This window comes from Leuciscus leuciscus (genome assembly GCF_965113295.1).
Source record: "Leuciscus leuciscus genome assembly, chromosome: 21".
Classification (NCBI taxonomy): Eukaryota; Metazoa; Chordata; class Actinopteri; order Cypriniformes; family Leuciscidae; genus Leuciscus; species Leuciscus leuciscus.
The window spans coordinates 32796023-32813957 of record NC_138745.1 but is presented as its reverse complement, the minus strand read 5'-3'; the positions used below and the strand labels follow the sequence as shown (position 1 = coordinate 32813957).

At 42.9% G+C, this 17935-nt stretch overlaps 3 long non-coding RNA genes across 3 annotated transcripts; all 3 read left to right on the top strand.

Moving 5' to 3' along the window:
* Positions 1 to 39: 39 nt before the first annotated feature.
* Positions 40 to 1539, top strand: LOC309485913. Its single transcript, XR_014201333.1, has 3 exons — positions 40 to 530; positions 862 to 917; positions 999 to 1539. It is a non-coding gene; the product is annotated as an uncharacterized lncRNA (long non-coding RNA).
* Positions 1540 to 10062: 8523 nt separating this feature from the next.
* LOC309484793 lies at positions 10063 to 11610 on the top strand. The gene is made up of 3 exons (XR_014200971.1): positions 10063 to 10725; positions 11057 to 11112; positions 11194 to 11610. It is a non-coding gene; the product is annotated as an uncharacterized lncRNA (long non-coding RNA).
* Positions 11611 to 15767: 4157 nt separating this feature from the next.
* LOC309484698 lies at positions 15768 to 16461 on the top strand. Its single transcript, XR_014200945.1, has 3 exons — positions 15768 to 15847; positions 15937 to 15992; positions 16089 to 16461. It is a non-coding gene; the product is annotated as an uncharacterized lncRNA (long non-coding RNA).
* The last annotated feature ends 1474 nt before the right edge of the window (positions 16462 to 17935 follow it).

Below are 17935 nucleotides of genomic sequence, written 5' to 3'. Positions count from 1 at the left end.
AAAAAAAAAAAAAAGAAAGAAAGAAAGTAGTTCAACTATTCCCTGAACAAACAATGCAGCTTAGCCTTGTGGTTGTACAAACCATTGTCATTGTGTGATTCCCTAGCCTGCAATATAATTCTAACCTGTACATTATTTTTACTTCAAGTGAAAATAAACTTTCAATGTCCTGTTTGAGAAGACCATGCAGCTGGATTGCCAATTAATGGATTTTCAGTGTTTTAGTATAAAGGGCAATATGTTAAAGAGAACAATACTGATTTATTTTTCTTTTTTTCCCCCAAGCAACACACAATAAAACTTTTGGGTACAGATGTGATTTTTTAAGCTGAAATAGGTGGACATTTTTCAGAGGGAATCAGCTCCATGTTACCTGCAATGTGTGTGCAATCTCCTGCACTAATGACTCAAAACATTACAATGTATACCATTAATTTCACATTTTAATTTTATTTTACAGGTAGCCACATAAATATGCTTTATGGTGCAGGCCTGATGGGATAAGTAATTGCATGTATAGGATGAGACAGGTGATTATATTTAATAACTTTTTGACAAATTTGAATATCCAACTAAGTGTTCACAGGTGAACAGTATTTTATGTAATTGTAAATGTGAGCTGATTGGACAAATAGGCCTATAAAAACAAATGCCTGATTTTGAAAGTATACATAGATGTTTTGCTGTTTTGCTTTGGAGTAACAGACTCAATTGTTAGTGTTAAAGTAGTTCTGATAGTGTATTGTGTTGCTATGGACCTGGGGTGGAAAAGGTTAGTTAAATCTTTATTTGAAGTGTTTCTGATGTTCATATGTTGAATGTGCAAAAGTTATTTTATATATATCTTTTTTTCTTCCCAAGGGTCCCTATGCTATTGATCCTATTGATTTTCTTGAAACATGCATTTGGACAGAAAGGTGGGTATCCTTTTAATAAAAGGTGTATTTTTTTTTATTGTCACCTAATTTCTCTTTATTTGCCGTGCTCATGTTCTGTAGGTTGGAGTTCTCATGATGTTCTGCCTCACCAGAAATGGCATGACCACAAGACTGCCTCACCTTGGGGAGCCCAGTCTTCAGTGTTGGAGGCTCCAGTGACTGGTAGTGTTCCTTTTGAAGAAGTGGGCTCTAATGTGCTTGCTGGGAAAAGCCTGAATAGCAGGTCTCGTTTTTCCCTTTCCCGTCCCCGTCAAGATGTAAAAGGTGGCCTTTCCAGCAGCCATGCATCCATGTCTGACACCCAAAGTGCACCGAGTTCCTCTGTTTCTGCTTCCTTGGCCTTGCCTCAAAATCTGCTGGCAGCTTCCCTGGCCTTGCCTCAAAATCTGCTGGCAGCTTCCCATCAATATGTGTCTACACTGGAAAGTAGTTCTGGCTCTTCTTCCCAGCCTCAAGGTACCTCTAGCCAGTATGCCCCTGCTTCTTTGGATGCAAAAGTGCCAGTGTACAGTCAAGCTGCTCCAAGTGGATTTTCCTTGTCTATGAGCCAGCCATCTCAATGGCAGCCTTCCACTTCTAGGTGGTCCCAAGGTTTTCAGGCCTCTGGTACAGTGGCATCACTGAGTAGCTCTCCATCTCAAGGCTCTAAGTCTCCCAGAAGGTTCTCTACACTTACATCAGCAGCAAGTCCTGGCCAATCTTTCTCCACACAGGATGGAAGTGGCAGATATAGTGGCTTGTTCAGCCAGTCTCAAAGTGCCTCTAGCCAGTATGTCCCTGCTGTTTTGGATGCAAAAGTGTACAGTCAGGCTGCTCCAAGTGGATTTTCCTTGTCCACAGGCCAGCCATCTCAATGGCAGCCTTCCACTTCTAGGTGGTCCCAAGGTTTTCAGGCCTCTGGTACAGTGGCATCACCGAGTAGCTCTCCATCTCAAGGCTCTAAGTCTCCCAGAAGGTTCTCTACACTTACATCAGCAGCAAGTCCTGGCCAATCTTTCTCCAATGTATATACATCCAGCTCCCTAAGTAGAGCTGGTGCTCAGCTGGCAGGATCTACTCATGATGTGCCCATGCAGACAGGCAGCTATTCTACTGATGGCTCATCTCTTCAGCTTCAAGGTACCTCTAGCCAGTATACCCCTGCTTCCTTGGGTTCCAAAGTTCCTCCGTATAAACCGGCTGCTCCAAGTGGATCCTCCTCTCTGAGCCAACCGTCTCAATGGCAGCCTTCCACCTCTACGTGGTCCCAAGGTTTTCAGGCCTCTGGTACAGTGGCATCTCAGAGTAGCTCTCCATCTCAAGGCTCCAAGTCTACAAGTAGGCTGTCTACCCTTGCGTCAGCAGCAAGTCCTGGCAAACTTTTCTCCACACAGGATGGAAGTGGCAGATATAGTGGTTTGTTCAGCCAGTCTCAAAGTGCCTCTAGCCAGTATGTCCCTGCTGCATTGGATGCAAAAGTGTACAGTCAGGCTGCTCCAAGTGGATTTTCCTTGTCCACGGGCCAGCCATCTCAATGGCAGCCTTCCACTTCTAGGTGGTCTCAAGGTTTTCAGACATCTGGTACAGTGGCATCACCGAGTAGCTCTCCATCTCAAGGCTCCAAGTCTACCCTTACATCAGCAAGTCCTGGCAACCTTTTCTCCACACAGGATGGAAGTGGTAGATATAGTGGTCTGTTCAGCCAGTCTCAAAGTGCCTCTAGCCAGTATGTCCCTGCTGCTTGGGATGCAGAAGTGCCAGTGTTCAGTCAGGCTGCTCCAAGTGGCTTTTCCTTGCCTACGAGCCAGCCATCTCAATGGCAGCCTTCCACTTCTAGGTGGTCCCAAGGTTTTCAGGCCTCTGGTACAGTGGCATCACCGAGTAGCTCTCCATCTCAAGGCTCCAAGTCTACCAGTAGGTTGTCTACCCTTACAACAGCAGCAAGTCCTGGCCAATCTTTCTCCACACAGGATGGAAGTGGCAGATATAGTGGCTTGTTCAGCCAGTCTCAAAGTGCCTCTAGCCAGTATGTCCCTGCTGCTTGGGATGCAGAAGTGCCAGTGTTCAGTCAGGCTGCTCCAAGTGGCTTTTCCTTGCCTACGAGCCAGCCATCTCAATGGCAGCCTTCCACTTCTAGGTGGTCCCAAGGTTTTCAGGCATCTGGTACAGTGGCATCACCGAGTAGCTCTCCATCTCAAGGCTCCAAGTCTCCCAGAAGGTTCTCTACACTTACATCAGCAGCAAGTCCTGGCCAACATTTCTCCAATGTATATACATCCAGCTCCCTAAGTAGAGCTGGTGCTCAGCTGGCAGGATCTAGTCATGATGTGCCCATGCAGACAGGCAGCTATTCTACTGATGGCTCATCTCTTCAGCTTCAAGGTACCTCTAGCCAGTATGCCCCTGCTTCCTTGGTTTCCAAAGTTCCTCCGTATAAACCGGCTGCTCCAAGTGGATCCTCCTCTCTGAGCCAACCGTCTCAATGGCAGCCTTCCACCTCTACGTGGTCCAAAGGTTTTCAGGCCTCTGGTACAGTGGCATCTCAGAGTAGCTCTCCAACTCAAGGCTCCAAGTCTACCCTTGCATCAGCAAGTCCTGGCAACCTTTTCTCCACACAGGATGGAAGTGGTAGATATAGTGGCTTGTCCAGCCAGTCTCAAAGTGGATCAGTTCAATATAACCCTGGGTCTCCTGCATATGCCAAGCGTGGTTTTTCACTCCTTGATTCTTCTAGACAATCTACCAGTGATCAGAGCTCTTCCCCTCAGTTTTCCAGTGGTTCTTCCTCCATGGCAGCCCTGAGCCTTCCTGTGGATTCTGTGGCCCAGAGTAGCCAGAGTTCTAGCTCTAATTCTTGGAGGACCTCAAGCCTCTCTGGTGTAGGACTCAGACCCTCTATGGTCTCCTCTAAGGCTGCTTCAGGCTCTATCCGTAGACAAATGTCTCCTGGTCTGTTTGGTTCTGTTCAACACCCCACAGACTCCACCACCTATGGCCAGAAACCTTCCTGGAGAGACTTTTCATCTGTCAAGGGCTAATGGACTGTCTTATATATTTATCTGTACCTTGGACTAATGTCAGTGCTAAATGGCACAAATCTGGTGTGCTTTTTATAAATGTAACTTGAATCAATAAATTGCATTAATGGGAATGTTGTTTCCTGTGGTATTTTAAACCCTCTTACACTAAATCCCAATCTCACTGCTGCAGGTACCATGCAGTCTTAAATCAGGCTACATGCCTCATCTAAATGTTTCATTGTGTTCCCTGGGTCTTTTTTCTATACAAATTTAAAAGCGTGCCTACATAATGGCTGGTTTTTACTGTGGATCTTTTTTTTTTTTTTACCCAAATGTGAAGGGAGTCTTCAAAGTTAGCAAAAAAGAGAAACTATAATGATGTGTTTCCATCAAGTTGTTCAAGCAGATGATGGTGGTATTAGTAACCAATAGTAAATAAAAACCATCTGCAGAAATGGCTGATTCATGTGGGTTTAATGTTCGCTACGTCTTTATTTAATCTGCAAATGTGTTGCTATCTATTATTTGTATTAGCTATTTTGCACAAACCACCAAGCAAGGATTTTTATTTTTTAAATAGACAACACTATTGTAAGTACAAACATTGTGAAGGTTGTTATAAATATAATGCGCACTACTACAAATACTTTAAATTTGATTTGTTTTCAGTGGGTAATAAGGCATCTGTAATGACAGTAGTAGGTCTCTTAAATTTGCATTTATTAATATTTTGGCTTATTTAAATTATTTGAGAATTCTTGGTCTGGTGGTTACATTTTGATGGTTGAACTATAGCGGTATTAGTCATTTCAAGTGTTTAAAATGAAATCAGACTTCATAATTAGGAAAAAAAATAGCTTTTTCTTGTAAAAATCTCTTCATATGCATAGTTCAATGCATATCGGTCTACTATGATAGCATTTAAGATTAATTAAAACAACAATTGCACTTTTAAACAAACAATAGTTTAAATACAAATTTGTTTACAGTATTTTTAAGAATAACCTGCTTTTAGCAGTAAATTAAATGTACCTTATTTGTTAGCTGCACTCTTGCTTGCATGAAAGACATTTGAATGTGAAAATGCATTGCCCTCTTTATTACCCTTATGTCTGTCTATTCTTTTATTGGATTATTGACAAGCCACCATATTTAAGAAAAAAAAAAAAAAAGAAAGAAAGAAAGTAGTTCAACTATTCCCTGAACAAACAATGCAGCTTAGCCTTGTGGTTGTACAAACCATTGTCATTGTGTGATTCCCTAGCCTGCAATATAATTCTAACCTGTACATTATTTTTACTTCAAGTGAAAATAAACTTTCAATGTCCTGTTTGAGAAGACCATGCAGCTGGATTGCCAATTAATGGATTTTCAGTGTTTTAGTATAAAGGGCAATATGTTAAAGAGAACAATACTGATTTATTTTTCTTTTTTTCCCCCAAGCAACACACAATAAAACTTTTGGGTACAGATGTGATTTTTTAAGCTGAAATAGGTGGACATTTTTCAGAGGGAATCAGCTCCATGTTACCTGCAATGTGTGTGCAATCTCCTGCACTAATGACTCAAAACATTACAATGTATACCATTAATTTCACATTTTAATTTTATTTTACAGGTAGCCACATAAATATGCTTTATGGTGCAGGCCTGATGGGATAAGTAATTGCATGTATAGGATGAGACAGGTGATTATATTTAATAACTTTTTGACAAATTTGAATATCCAACTAAGTGTTCACAGGTGAACAGTATTTTATGTAATTGTAAATGTGAGCTGATTGGACAAATAGGCCTATAAAAACAAATGCCTGATTTTGAAAGTATACATAGATGTTTTGCTGTTTTGCTTTGGAGTAACAGACTCAATTGTTAGTGTTAAAGTAGTTCTGATAGTGTATTGTGTTGCTATGGACCTGGGGTGGAAAAGGTTAGTTAAATCTTTATTTGAAGTGTTTCTGATGTTCATATGTTGAATGTGCAAAAGTTATTTTATATATATCTTTTTTTCTTCCCAAGGGTCCCTATGCTATTGATCCTATTGATTTTCTTGAAACATGCATTTGGACAGAAAGGTGGGTATCCTTTTAATAAAAGGTGTATTTTTTTTTATTGTCACCTAATTTCTCTTTATTTGCCGTGCTCATGTTCTGTAGGTTGGAGTTCTCATGATGTTCTGCCTCACTAGAAATGGCATGACCACAAGACTGCCTCACCTTGGGGAGCCCAGTCTTCAGTGTTGGAGGCTCCAGTGACTGGTAGTGTTCCTTTTGAAGAAGTGGGCTCTAATGTGCTTGCTGGGAAAAGCCAGAATAGCAGGTCTCGTTTTTCCCTTTCCCGTCCCCGTCAAGATGTAAAAGGTGGCCTTTCCAGCAGCCATGCATCCATGTCTGACACCCAAAGTGCACCGAGTTCCTCTGTTTCTGCTTCCTTGGCCTTGCCTCAAAATCTGCTGGCAGCTTCCCTGGCCTTGCCTCAAAATCTGCTGGCAGCTTCCCATCAATATGTGTCTACACTGGAAAGTAGTTCTGGCTCTTCTTCCCAGCCTCAAGGTACCTCTAGCCAGTATGCCCCTGCTTCTTTGGATGCAAAAGTGCCAGTGTACAGTCAAGCTGCTCCAAGTGGATTTTCCTTGTCTATGAGCCAGCCATCTCAATGGCAGCCTTCCACTTCTAGGTGGTCCCAAGGTTTTCAGGCCTCTGGTACAGTGGCATCACTGAGTAGCTCTCCATCTCAAGGCTCTAAGTCTCCCAGAAGGTTCTCTACACTTACATCAGCAGCAAGTCCTGGCCAATCTTTCTCCACACAGGATGGAAGTGGCAGATATAGTGGCTTGTTCAGCCAGTCTCAAAGTGCCTCTAGCCAGTATGTCCCTGCTGTTTTGGATGCAAAAGTGTACAGTCAGGCTGCTCCAAGTGGATTTTCCTTGTCCACAGGCCAGCCATCTCAATGGCAGCCTTCCACTTCTAGGTGGTCCCAAGGTTTTCAGGCCTCTGGTACAGTGGCATCACCGAGTAGCTCTCCATCTCAAGGCTCTAAGTCTCCCAGAAGGTTCTCTACACTTACATCAGCAGCAAGTCCTGGCCAATCTTTCTCCAATGTATATACATCCAGCTCCCTAAGTAGAGCTGGTGCTCAGCTGGCAGGATCTACTCATGATGTGCCCATGCAGACAGGCAGCTATTCTACTGATGGCTCATCTCTTCAGCTTCAAGGTACCTCTAGCCAGTATACCCCTGCTTCCTTGGGTTCCAAAGTTCCTCCGTATAAACCGGCTGCTCCAAGTGGATCCTCCTCTCTGAGCCAACCGTCTCAATGGCAGCCTTCCACCTCTACGTGGTCCCAAGGTTTTCAGGCCTCTGGTACAGTGGCATCTCAGAGTAGCTCTCCATCTCAAGGCTCCAAGTCTACAAGTAGGCTGTCTACCCTTGCGTCAGCAGCAAGTCCTGGCAAACTTTTCTCCACACAGGATGGAAGTGGCAGATATAGTGGTTTGTTCAGCCAGTCTCAAAGTGCCTCTAGCCAGTATGTCCCTGCTGCATTGGATGCAAAAGTGTACAGTCAGGCTGCTCCAAGTGGATTTTCCTTGTCCACGGGCCAGCCATCTCAATGGCAGCCTTCCACTTCTAGGTGGTCTCAAGGTTTTCAGACATCTGGTACAGTGGCATCACCGAGTAGCTCTCCATCTCAAGGCTCCAAGTCTACCCTTACATCAGCAAGTCCTGGCAACCTTTTCTCCACACAGGATGGAAGTGGTAGATATAGTGGTCTGTTCAGCCAGTCTCAAAGTGCCTCTAGCCAGTATGTCCCTGCTGCTTGGGATGCAGAAGTGCCAGTGTTCAGTCAGGCTGCTCCAAGTGGCTTTTCCTTGCCTACGAGCCAGCCATCTCAATGGCAGCCTTCCACTTCTAGGTGGTCCCAAGGTTTTCAGGCCTCTGGTACAGTGGCATCACCGAGTAGCTCTCCATCTCAAGGCTCCAAGTCTACCAGTAGGTTGTCTACCCTTACATCAGCAGCAAGTCCTGGCCAATCTTTCTCCACACAGGATGGAAGTGGCAGATATAGTGGCTTGTTCAGCCAGTCTCAAAGTGCCTCTAGCCAGTATGTCCCTGCTGCTTGGGATGCAGAAGTGCCAGTGTTCAGTCAGGCTGCTCCAAGTGGCTTTTCCTTGCCTACGAGCCAGCCATCTCAATGGCAGCCTTCCACTTCTAGGTGGTCCCAAGGTTTTCAGGCATCTGGTACAGTGGCATCACCGAGTAGCTCTCCATCTCAAGGCTCCAAGTCTCCCAGAAGGTTCTCTACACTTACATCAGCAGCAAGTCCTGGCCAACATTTCTCCAATGTATATACATCCAGCTCCCTAAGTAGAGCTGGTGCTCAGCTGGCAGGATCTAGTCATGATGTGCCCATGCAGACAGGCAGCTATTCTACTGATGGCTCATCTCTTCAGCTTCAAGGTACCTCTAGCCAGTATGCCCCTGCTTCCTTGGTTTCCAAAGTTCCTCCGTATAAACCGGCTGCTCCAAGTGGATCCTCCTCTCTGAGCCAACCGTCTCAATGGCAGCCTTCCACCTCTACGTGGTCCAAAGGTTTTCAGGCCTCTGGTACAGTGGCATCTCAGAGTAGCTCTCCAACTCAAGGCTCCAAGTCTACCCTTGCATCAGCAAGTCCTGGCAACCTTTTCTCCACACAGGATGGAAGTGGTAGATATAGTGGCTTGTCCAGCCAGTCTCAAAGTGGATCAGTTCAATATAACCCTGGGTCTCCTGCATATGCCAAGCGTGGTTTTTCACTCCTTGATTCTTCTAGACAATCTACCAGTGATCAGAGCTCTTCCCCTCAGTTTTCCAGTGGTTCTTCCTCCATGGCAGCCCTGAGCCTTCCTGTGGATTCTGTGGCCCAGAGTAGCCAGAGTTCTAGCTCTAATTCTTGGAGGACCTCAAGCCTCTCTGGTGTAGGACTCAGACCCTCTATGGTCTCCTCTAAGGCTGCTTCAGGCTCTATCCGTAGACAAATGTCTCCTGGTCTGTTTGGTTCTGTTCAACACCCCACAGACTCCACCACCTATGGCCAGAAACCTTCCTGGAGAGACTTTTCATCTGTCAAGGGCTAATGGACTGTCTTATATATTTATCTGTACCTTGGACTAATGTCAGTGCTAAATGGCACAAATCTGGTGTGCTTTTTATAAATGTAACTTGAATCAATAAATTGCATTAATGGGAATGTTGTTTCCTGTGGTATTTTAAACCCTCTTACACTAAATCCCAATCTCACTGCTGCAGGTACCATGCAGTCTTAAATCAGGCTACATGCCTCATCTAAATGTTTCATTGTGTTCCCTGGGTCTTTTTTCTATACAAATTTAAAAGCGTGCCTACATAATGGCTGGTTTTTACTGTGGATCTTTTTTTTTTTTTTTACCCAAATGTGAAGGGAGTCTTCAACGTTAGCAAAAAAGAGAAACTATAATGATGTGTTTCCATCAAGTTGTTCAAGCAGATGATGGTGGTATTAGTAACCAATAGTAAATAAAAACCATCTGCAGAAATGGCTGATTCATGTGGGTTTAATGTTCGCTACGTCTTTATTTAATCTGCAAATGTGTTGCTATCTATTATTTGTATTAGCTATTTTGCACAAACCACCAAGCAAGGATTTTTATTTTTTAAATAGACAACACTATTGTAAGTACAAACATTGTGAAGGTTGTTATAAATATAATGCGCACTACTACAAATACTTTAAATTTGATTTGTTTTCAGTGGGTAATAAGGAATCTGTAATGACAGTAGTAGGTCTCTTAAATTTGCATTTATTAATATTTTGGCTTATTTAAATTATTTGAGAATTCTTGGTCTGGTGGTTACATTTTGATGGTTGAACTATAGCGGTATTACAGTCATTTCAAGTGTTTAAAATGAAATCCGACTTCATAATTAGGAAAAAAAATAGCTTTTACTTGTAAAAATCTCTTCATATGCATAGTTCAATGCATATCGGTCTACTATGATAGCATTTAAGATTAATTAAAACAAAAATTGCACTTTTAAACAAACAATAGTTTAAATACAAATTTGTTTACAGTATTGTTAAGAATAACCTGCTTTTAGCAGTAAATTAAATTTACCTTATTTGTTAGCTGCACTCTTGCTTGCATGAAAGACATTTGAATGTGAAAATGCATTGCCCTCTTTATTACCCTTATGTCTGTCTATTCTTTTATTGGATTATTGACAAGCCACCATATTCAAGGAAAAAAAAAAAAAAAGAAAGAAAAAAAGTAGTTCAACTATTCCCTGAACAAACAATGCAGCTTAGCCTTGTGGTTGTACAAACCATTGTCATTGTGTGATTCCCTAGCCTGCAATATAATTCTAACCTGTACATTATTTTTACTTCAAGTGAAAATAAACTTTCAATGTCCTGTTTGAGAAGACCATGCAGCTGGATTGCCAATTAATGGATTTTCAGTGTTTTAGTATAAAGGGCAATATGTTAAAGAGAACAATACTGATTTATTTTTCTTTTTTCTCCCCCAAGCAACACACAATAAAACTTTTGGGTACAGATGTGATTTTTTAAGCTGAAATAGGTGGACATTTTTCAGAGGGAATCAGCTCCATGTTACCTGCAATGTGTGTGCAATCTCCTGCACTAATGACTCAAAACATTACAATGTATACCATTAATTTCACATTTTAATTTTATTTTACAGGTAGCCACATAAATATGCTTTATGGTGCAGGCCTGATGGGATAAGTAATTGCATGTATAGGATGAGACAGGTGATTATATTTAATAACTTTTTGACAAATTTGAATATCCAACTAAGTGTTCACAGGTGAACAGTATTTTATGTAATTGTAAATGTGAGCTGATTGGACAAATAGGCCTATAAAAACAAATGCCTGATTTTGAAAGTATACATAGATGTTTTGCTGTTTTGCTTTGGAGTAACAGACTCAATTGTTAGTGTTAAAGTAGTTCTGATAGTGTATTGTGTTGCTATGGACCTGGGGTGGAAAAGGTTAGTTAAATCTTTATTTGAAGTGTTTCTGATGTTCATATGTTGAATGTGCAAAAGTTATTTTATATATATCTTTTTTTCTTCCCAAGGGTCCCTATGCTATTGATCCTATTGATTTTCTTGAAACATGCATTTGGACAGAAAGGTGGGTATCCTTTTAATAAAAGGTGTATTTTTTTTTATTGTCACCTAATTTCTCTTTATTTGCCGTGCTCATGTTCTGTAGGTTGGAGTTCTCATGATGTTCTGCCTCACCAGAAATGGCATGACCACAAGACTGCCTCACCTTGGGGAGCCCAGTCTTCAGTGTTGGAGGCTCCAGTGACTGGTAGTGTTCCTTTTGAAGAAGTGGGCTCTAATGTGCTTGCTGGGAAAAGCCTGAATAGCAGGTCTCGTTTTTCCCTTTCCTGTCCCCGTCAAGATGTAAAAGGTGGCCTTTCCAGCAGCCATGCATCCATGTCTGACACCCAAAGTGCACCGAGTTCCTCTGTTTCTGCTTCCTTGGCCTTGCCTCAAAATCTGCTGGCAGCTTCCCATCAATATGTGTCTACACTGGAAAGTAGTTCTGGCTCTTCTTCCCAGCCTCAAGGTACCTCTAGCCAGTATGCCCCTGCTTCTTTGGATGCAAAAGTGCCAGTGTACAGTCAAGCTGCTCCAAGTGGATTTTCCTTGTCTATGAACCAGCCATCTCAATGGCAGCCTTCCACTTCTAGGTGGTCCCATGGTTTTCAGGCCTCTGGTACAGTGGCATCACTGAGTAGCTCTCCATCTCAAGGCTCTAAGTCTCCCAGAAGGTTCTCTACACTTACATCAGCAGCAAGTCCTGGCCAATCTTTCTCCACACAGGATGGAAGTGGCAGATATAGTGGCTTGTTCAGCCAGTCTCAAAGTGCCTCTAGCCAGTATGTCCCTGCTGTTTTGGATGCAAAAGTGTACAGTCAGGCTGCTCCAAGTGGATTTTCCTTGTCCACAGGCCAGCCATCTCAATGGCAGCCTTCCACTTCTAGGTGGTCCCAAGGTTTTCAGGCCTCTGGTACAGTGGCATCACCGAGTAGCTCTCCATCTCAAGGCTCCAAGTCTACCCTTACATCAGCAAGTCCTGGCAACCTTTTCTCCACACAGGATGGAAGTGGTAGATATAGTGGTCTGTTCAGCCAGTCTCAAAGTGCCTCTAGCCAGTATGTCCCTGCTGCTTGGGATGCAGAAGTGCCAGTGTTCAGTCAGGCTGCTCCAAGTGGCTTTTCCTTGCCTACGAGCCAGCCATCTCAATGGCAGCCTTCCACTTCTAGGTGGTCCCAAGGTTTTCAGGCATCTGGTACAGTGGCATCACCGAGTAGCTCTCCATCTCAAGGCTCCAAGTCTACCAGTAGGTTGTCTACCCTTACATCAGCAGCAAGTCCTGGCCAATCTTTCTCCACACAGGATGGAAGTGGCAGATATAGTGGCTTGTTCAGCCAGTCTCAAAGTGCCTCTAGCCAGTATGTCCCTGCTGCTTGGGATGCAGAAGTGCCAGTGTTCAGTCAGGCTGCTCCAAGTGGCTTTTCCTTGCCTACGAGCCAGCCATCTCAATGGCAGCCTTCCACTTCTAGGTGGTCCCAAGGTTTTCAGGCATCTGGTACAGTGGCATCACCGAGTAGCTCTCCATCTCAAGGCTCCAAGTCTACCAGTAGGTTGTCTACCCTTACATCAGCAGCAAGTCCTGGCCAATCTTTCTCCACACAGGATGGAAGTGGCAGATATAGTGGCTTGTTCAGCCAGTCTCAAAGTGCCTCTAGCCAGTATGTCCCTGCTGCTTGGGATGCAGAAGTGCCAGTGTTCAGTCAGGCTGCTCCAAGTGGATTTTCCTTGTCCACGGGCCAGCCATCTCAATGGCAGCCTTCCACTTCTAGGTGGTCCCAAGGTTTTCAGGCATCTGGTACAGTGGCATCACCGAGTAGCTCTCCATCTCAAGGCTCCAAGTCTCCCAGAAGGTTCTCTACACTTACATCAGCAGCAAGTCCTGGCCAACATTTCTCCAATGTATATACATCCAGCTCCCTAAGTAGAGCTGGTGCTCAGCTGGCAGGATCTAGTCATGATGTGCCCATGCAGACAGGCAGCTATTCTACTGATGGCTCATCTCTTCAGCTTCAAGGTACCTCTAGCCAGTATGCCCCTGCTTCCTTGGTTTCCAAAGTTCCTCCGTATAAACCGGCTGCTCCAAGTGGATCCTCCTCTCTGAGCCAACCGTCTCAATGGCAGCCTTCCACCTCTACGTGGTCCAAAGGTTTTCAGGCCTCTGGTACAGTGGCATCTCAGAGTAGCTCTCCAACTCAAGGCTCCAAGTCTACCCTTGCATCAGCAAGTCCTGGCAACCTTTTCTCCACACAGGATGGAAGTGGTAGATATAGTGGCTTGTCCAGCCAGTCTCAAAGTGGATCAGTTCAATATAACCCTGGGTCTCCTGCATATGCCAAGCGTGGTTTTTCACTCCTTGATTCTTCTAGACAATCTACCAGTGATCAGAGCTCTTCCCCTCAGTTTTCCAGTGGTTCTTCCTCCATGGCAGCCCTGAGCCTTCCTGTGGATTCTGTGGCCCAGAGTAGCCAGAGTTCTAGCTCTAATTCTTGGAGGACCTCAAGCCTCTCTGGTGTAGGACTCAGACCCTCTATGGTCTCCTCTAAGGCTGCTTCAGGCTCTATCCGTAGACAAATGTCTCCTGGTCTGTTTGGTTCTGTTCAACACCCCACAGACTCCACCACCTATGGCCAGAAACCTTCCTGGAGAGACTTTTCATCTGTCAAGGGCTAATGGACTGTCTTATATATTTATCTGTACCTTGGACTAATGTCAGTGTTAAATGGCACAAATCTGGTGTGCTTTTTATAAATGTAACTTGAATCAATAAATTGCATTAATGGGAATGTTGTTTCCTGTGGTATTTTAAACCCTCTTACACTGGTTTTAAATCCCAATCTCACTGCTGCAGGTACCATGCAGTCTTAAATCAGGCTACATGCCTCATCTAAATGTTTCATTGTGTTCCCTGGGTCTTTTTTCTATACAAATTTAAAAGCGTGCCTACATAATGGCTGGTTTTTACTGTGGATCTTTTTTTTTTTTTTTTTACCCAAATGTGAAGGGAGTCTTCAAAGTTAGCAAAAAAGAGAAACTATAATGATGTGTTTCCATCAAGTTGTTCAAGCAGATGATGGTGGTATTAGTAACCAATAGTAAATAAAAACCATCTGCAGAAATGGCTGATTCATGTGGGTTTAATGTTCGCTACGTCTTTATTTAATCTGCAAATATGTTTCCATCTATTAATTGTATTAGCTATTTTGCACAAACCACCAAGCAAGGTTTTTTTTAAATGGACAACAGTAAGTACAAACATTGAGAAGGTTGTTATAAATGTAATGCGCACTACTACAAATACTTTAAATTTGATTTGTTTTTCAGTGGGTAATAAGGCATCTGTAATGACAGTAGTAGGTCTCCAAAATGTGTCTCTTAAATTTGCATTTATTAATATTTTGGCTTATTTAAATTATTTGAGAATTCTTGGTCTGGTGGTTACATTTTGATGGTTGAACTATAGCGGTATTACAGTCATTTCAAGAGTTTAAAATGAAATCAGACTTCATAATTAGAAAAAAAAAATGCTTTTTCTTGTAAAAATCTCTTCATATGCATAGTTCAATGCATATCGGTCTACTATGATAGCATTTAAGATTAATTAAAACAACAATTGCACTTTTAAACAAACAATAGTTTAAATACAAATTTGTTTACAGTATTTTTAAGAATAACCTGCTTTTAGCAGTAAATTAAATTACCTTATTTGTTAGCTGCACTCTTGCTTGCATGAAAGACATTTGAATGTGAAAATTCATTGCCCTCTTTATTACCCTTATGTCTGTCTATTCTTTTATTGGATTATTGACAAGCCACCATATTCAAGGTAAAAAAAAAAAAGAAAGAAAAAAAGTAGTTCAACTATTCCCTGAACAAACAATGCAGCTTAGCCTTGTGGTTGTACAAACCATTGTCATTGTGTGATTCCCTAGCCTGCAATATAATTCTAACCTTCAATATAATTCTAACCAGTACATTATTTTTACTTCAAGTGAAAATAAACTTTCAATGTCCTGTTTGAGAAGACCATGCAGCTGGATTGCCAATTAATGGATTTTCAGTGTTTTAGTATAAAGGGCAATATGTTAAAGAGAACAATACTGATTTATTTTTCTTTTTTCTCCCCCAAGCAACACACAATAAAACTTTTGGGTACAGACGTGATTTTTTAAGCTGAAATAGGTGGACATTTTTCAGAGGGAATCAGCTCAATTTTACCTGCAATGTGTGTGCAATCTCCTGCACTAATGACTCAAAACATTACAATGTATACCATTAATTTCACATTTTAATTTTATTTTACAGGTAGCCACATAAATATGCTTTATGGTGCAGGCCTGATGGGATAAGTAATTGCTGGTATAGGATGAGACAGGTGATTATATTTAATAACTTTTTGACAAATTTGAATATCCAACTAAGTGATCACAGGTGAACAGTATTTTATGTAATTGTAAATGTGAGCTGATTGGACAAATAGGCCTATAAAAACAAATGCCTGATTTTGAAAGTATACATAACTGCCAATAAAAAATACAGAAGAAGAAGAAGAAGAAGAAGAAGAAGAAGAAGAAGAAGAAGAAGAAGAAGAAGAAGAAGAAGAAGAAGAAGAAGAAGAAGAAGAAGAAGAAGAAGAAGAAGAAGAAGAAGAAGAAAGTATACATAGATGTTTTGCTGTTTTGCTTTGGAGTAACAGACTCAATTGTTAGTGTTAAAGTAGTTCTGATAGTGTATTATTTTGCTATGGACCTGGGGTGGAAAAGGTTAGTTAAATCTTTATTTGAAGTGTTTCTGATGTTCATATGTTGAATGTGCAAAAGTTATTTTATATATATCTTTTTTTCCTCCCAAGGGTCCCTATGCTATTGATCCTATTGATTTTCTTGAAACATGCATTTGGACAGAAAGGTGGGTATCCTTTTAATAAAAGGTGTGTTTTTTTTTTTATATATTTTTTTTTTTGTCACCTAATTTCTCTTTATTTGCCGTGCTCACGTTCTGTAGGTTGGAGTTCTCATGATGTTCTGCCTCACCAGAAATGGCATGACCACAAGACTGCCTCACCTTGGGGAGCCCAGTATTCAGTGTTGGAGGCTCCAGTGACTGGTAGCGTTCCTTTTGAAGAAGTGGCCTCTAATGTGCTTGCTGGGAAAAGCCTGAATAGCAGGTCTCGTTTTTCCCTTTCCCGTCAGTATGTAAAAGGTGGCCTTTCCAGCAGCCATGCATCTATGTCTGACACCCAAAGTGCACTGAGTTTCTCTGTTTCTGCTTCCTTGGCCTTGCCTCAAAATCTGCTGGCAGCTTCCCATCAATATGTGTCTACACTGGAAAGTAGTTCTGGCTCTTCTTCCCAGCCTCAAGGTACCTCTAGCCAGTATGCCCCTGCTTCTTTGGATGCAAAAGTGCCCGTGTACAGTCAAGCTGCTCCAAGTGGATTTTCCTTGTCTATGAGCCAGCCATCTCAATTGAAGCCTTCCACTTCACGGTGGTCCCAAGGTTTTCAGGCCTCTGGCACAGTGGCATCACAAGGCTTCCAGGCATCTGGTACAGCGACATCACAGAGTAACTCTCCATCTCAAGGCTCCAAGTCTACCAGTAGGTTATCTACCCTTACATCAGCAGCAAGTCCTGGCCAATCTTTCTCCACACAGGATGGAAGTGGCAGATATAGTGGCTTGTTCAGCCAGTCTCAAAGTGCCTCTAGCCAGTATGTCCCTGCTGCTTTGGATGCAAAAGTGCCAGTGTAGAGTCAGTACTATCCAGCAACTCTGAGTGGATCCTCTCAATCTCTAAGCCAGTCATCTCAGAAGTGGCAGCCATCAACCTCTGACTACCTTTTTTTTTTTTTTTTAGCCATCTAGTGCAGCAGTGTTGCAAGGATTTCAGACATCTGGTGCATTGCTGAGCACCTCTCAATATCCTAGTAGGTTTGTTTCACTGTCCTCTGCATCTACTGATGGCTCCTCTCTCCAGCTTCAAGGTACCTCTAGCCAGTATGCCCTTGCTGCTTTGGATGCAAAAGTGCCAGTGTACAGTCAAGCTGCTCCAAGTGGATTTTCCTCATCTTTGAGCCATTCATCTCAATGGCAGCCTTCCACCTCTAGGTGGTCCCAAGGTTTTCAGGCCTCTGGCACAGTGGCATCACCGAGTAGCTCTCCATCTCAAGGCTCTAAGTCTCCCAGAAGGTTCTCTACACTTACATCAGCAGCAAGTCCTGGCCAATCTTTCTCCAATGTATATACATCCAGCTCCCTAAGTAGAACTGGTGCTCAGCTGGCAGGATCTAGTCGTGACGTGCCCATGCAGACAGGAATCGATTCTACTGATGGCTCATCTCTTCAGCGTCAAGGTACCTCTAGGCAGTATGCCCCTGCTTCCTATGTTTCCAAAGTTCCTCCGTATAAACCAGCTGCTCCAAGTGGATCCTCATCTCAGAGCCAACTGTCTCAATGGCAGCCTTCCACCTCTATGTGGTCCCAAGGTTTTCAGGCCTCTGGTACAGTGGCATCTCAGACTTGGAGCCTTGAGATGGAGAGCTACTCTAAGTAGGTTGTCTACCCTTACGTCAGCAGCTGGCAAACTTTTCTCCACACAGGATGGAAGTGGCAGATATAGTGGTTTGTTCAGCCAGTCTCAAAGTGCCTCTAGCCAGCATGTCCCTGCTGCTTTGGATGCAAAAGTGCCAGTGTACAGTCAGGCTGCTCCAAATGGATTTTCCTTGTCCATGAGCCAGCCATCTCAATGGCAGCTTTCCACCTCTAGGTGGTCTCAAGGTTTTCAGGCCTCTGGTACAGTGGCATCACAGATTAGCTCTAAGTCTCCCAGAAGGTTCTCTACCCTTACCACAGCAG